Raw genomic sequence first — 3,598 nt, 5'->3', positions numbered from 1 at the left:
GAAAGCAGAGAGACGGAAGGGAAGGCATCTTCATGCGCTTATCTAAAGTTCCTGCCAATGAATTACATAAGTATCTCTATCTTTATCTTTTATGTTATTTTCGTTCATCACCATATCCATTTGAGTCTGCCCGACTAAGATTTACAAGATGACCATAGCTTGCTTCATACTAACAATCTCCGTGGGATCGACCCTTACTCACGTAAGGTATTACTTGGACGACCCAGTGCACTTGCTGGTTAGTTGTGCGAAGTTGTGTAATGCCATGGAATTGAGCTACCAAGTTTTTGGAGTTCATGACCGGGGATTATGAGAGTTGTGAAAAAGTATTGTTCACAATTTCGCGCACCAAGTTTTTGGCGCCGTTGCCGGGGATTGTTCAAGTTTTGAGTAAGCTTTTGGTAACATCAGTGCCAAATTTCTGATCCGGCAACAAGCACCAAGTTTTTGGCGCCGTTTCCGGGGATTGTTCGAGTTTGGACAACTGAAGGTTCATCTTGTTGCTTAGATTAGGTATTTTTTTCGAAATTCTTGAAGATGAATTCTAGAGTTTCATGATGATTTGTTGAAGTCTGGCTGGCTGAGAAGCCATATCTAATCTCATTGGACCGAGGTTTCAACTTGTCATCACAAGAGCTTGTTGATCTTTATCAATCTTGCTTTTGGAGCAGTGATCTGCTAAGGCTTGGCTGGCCTTTGGCCATGTCTAGTGTTTTGGACCGAAGCTTTCTTTGAAAGCTTGGCTGGCTGTGAAGCCATGTCTAATTCCTGGACCGGAGTCTTAGACTAGCATTGCACTGATTCCTGGAATTCTCATTAAGAATTTTGATACCTTTTTTCCACTTAATTTTCGAAAAACACAAAAAAATAAAAAAAAATTTATAAAAACCAAAAATAATTTATGTTTCTTGTTTGAGTCTAGTGTCTCATCTTAAGTTTAGTGTCAATTGCATGCATTCATATGTCTTAGTAATCTTCAAGATGTTCTTGATGATTTACTTGCTCTAATCTTTGAATTCTATTGACTTGAAGTATTTTGTGTGTCTCATATGCATTCTCATATTGTTAGTGTCAGTGGTATACAAACTGCTAAGTTTGGTGTCTTGCATGCATTGTTATTTGATTTTAGTTGCATTTTGATTATCCTTTATTATTAAAAATCCAAAATATTTTTAATTTGTGTCTTTTCAAGTCAATAACACAGAGAATTGAAGATTCAGCACATACAGCAGAGGAATTGCACAGAAAAAGCTGGGCGTTCAAAACGCCCAGTGAAGAAGGACAGACTGGCGTTTAAACGCCAGCCAGGGTACCTGGTTGGGCGTTTAACGCCCAAAAGGGTATAGTTTTGGGCGTTAAACGCCAGAATGTGCACCACTCTGGGCGTTTAACGCCAGGATGGCACAAGGAGGAGAATTTTGTTTTCAAATCAAATTTTTTTTCAAGTTTTCAAAGTTTTTCAAAATCAAATCTTTTTCAAATCATATCTTTTCAATCAAATGTTTTCAAAATCAATTTCTTTTCTTTTTCAAAGATACTTACTATCAATTAATGATTTGATTCAACATTTCAAGTATGTTGCCTTTTCTGTTGAGAAAGGTTTAATGTTTGAATCATATCTTTTCTTGATAGCCAAGTTACTAGTTTTTAAAATCAAATCTTTTTAAAATTGTTTTCAAATCATATCTTTTCAATCACATATTTTTGAAATCAATCATATCTTCTTAACCTCATCTTTTTCAAAATAGTTTTCAATCAAATCTTTTTGATTTCTAATTTCAAAATTTTTTTCGAAAATCATCTTATTTCTTTCCCACTCTCATTTTCGAAAATTAAGTAATGTTTTTCAAAAATATTTTCAAAATCTTTCACTTAATTTTCGAAAATTACTTCCCTTCTCCTCACATCCTTCTATTTATGGACTAACACTATCCCTTAATGCAAAATTCGAACTCCATCTCCTTTGATAAGTTCGAATTTTCTACTTCTGTCTTCTACTCTTCTTTTCCTCTGACACTTCAAGGAATCTCTATACTGTGACATAGAGGATTCCACATTTTCTTGTTCCCTTCTCTTTCTTATGAGCAGGAGCAAAGACAAAAGCATTCTTGTTGAGCCTGATCCTGAACCTGAAAGGACCTTGAAGAGAAAGCTAAGAGAAGCCAAAGCACAACTCTCTTTAGAGGACCTGACCAAATTCTTCAAAGAAGAAGAACACATGGCAGCCGAAAACAACAACAATGCAAACAATGCAAGGAAGGTGCTGGGTGACTTTACTGCACCTACTCCCGACTTCTATGGGAGAAGCATCTCTATCCCTGCCATTGAAGCAAACAACTTTGAGCTTAAGCCTCAATTAGTTTCTCTAATGCAACAGAATTGCAAGCTCCATGGACTTCCATTGGAAGATCCTCATCAGTTTTTAGCTGAGTTCTTGCAAATCTGTGACACTGTCAAGACTAATGGGGTAGACCCTGAGGTCTACAGACTTATGCTATTCCCTTTTGCTGTAAGAGACAGAGCTAGAATATGGTTGAACTCACAACCTAAAGAAAGCCTGGACTCTTGGGAAAAGCTAGTCAATGCCTTCTTGGCAAAGTTCTTTCCACCTCAAAAATGGAGTAAGCTTAGAGTGGAAGTCCAAACCTTCAGACAGAAGGATGGTGAATCCCTCTATGAAGCTTGGGAAAGATACAAACAATTGATCAGAAAATGTCCATCTGACATGCTTTCTGAATGGAGCATCATAGGTATTTTCTATGATGGTCTCTCTGAACTATCCAAGATGTCCTTGGATAGCTCTGCTGGAGGATCTCTTCATCTAAAGAAGACGCCTACAGAGGCTCAAGAGCTCATTGAAATGGTTGCAAATAACCAATTCATGTACACTTCTGAAAGGAATCCTGTGAACAATGGGACTAATCAGAAGAAAGGAGTTCTTGAGATTGATGCTCTGAATGCCATTCTGGCTCAGAACAAGATATTGACTCAACAAGTCAATTTGATTTCTCAAAGCCTGTCTGGAATGCAAAATGCACCAAGCAGTACTAAGGAAGCTTCATCTGAAGAAGAAGCCTATGATCCTGAGAACCCTTCAATGGAAGAGGTGAATTACCTAGGAGAACCCTATGGAAACACCTATAATTCTTCATGGAGAAATCACCCAAATTTCTCATGGAAGAATCAAGAAAGACCTCAACAAGGTTTCAATAACAATAATGGTGGAAGAAACAGGTTTAGCAATGGCAAGCCTTTTCCATCATCTTCTCAGCAACAGACAGAGAGAGTTCTAAGCAGAATCCCTCTGACTTAGCAACCATGGTCTCTGATCTATTCAAAACCACTCAAAGTTTCATGACTGAAACAAGGTCCTCCATTAGGAATTTGGAGGCACAAGTGGGTCAGCTGAGCAAGAAAATCACTGAACTCCCTCCTAGTGCTCTCCCAAGCAATACTGAAGAAAATCCAAAAGGAGAGTGCAAAGCCATTAACATGGCCGAATTCTGGGAGGAAGAAGAGGCAGTGAACGCCACTGAGGAAGACCTCAATGGGCGTGCACTGACCTCCATTGAGTTCCCCAATGAGGAACCATGGGAAT

The 3,598-nt window shown here is 38.4% G+C and overlaps 1 non-coding gene across 1 annotated transcript; it reads right to left on the bottom strand.

Moving 5' to 3' along the window:
• Positions 1–2,623: 2,623 nt before the first annotated feature.
• On the bottom strand, positions 2,624–2,727 carry LOC130972706 (small nucleolar RNA R71). The gene has a single exon (XR_009083869.1). It is a non-coding gene; the product is annotated as a small nucleolar RNA R71 (small nucleolar RNA).
• Between the last annotated feature and the right edge of the window lie 871 nt (positions 2,728–3,598).

The sequence above is a fragment of the Arachis stenosperma genome, chromosome 3 (genome assembly GCF_014773155.1).
Source record: "Arachis stenosperma cultivar V10309 chromosome 3, arast.V10309.gnm1.PFL2, whole genome shotgun sequence".
NCBI lineage: Eukaryota > Viridiplantae > Streptophyta > Magnoliopsida > Fabales > Fabaceae > Arachis > Arachis stenosperma.
The sequence above is the reverse complement of the archived record's forward strand: the minus strand, read 5'-3'. Positions and strand labels throughout refer to the sequence as shown.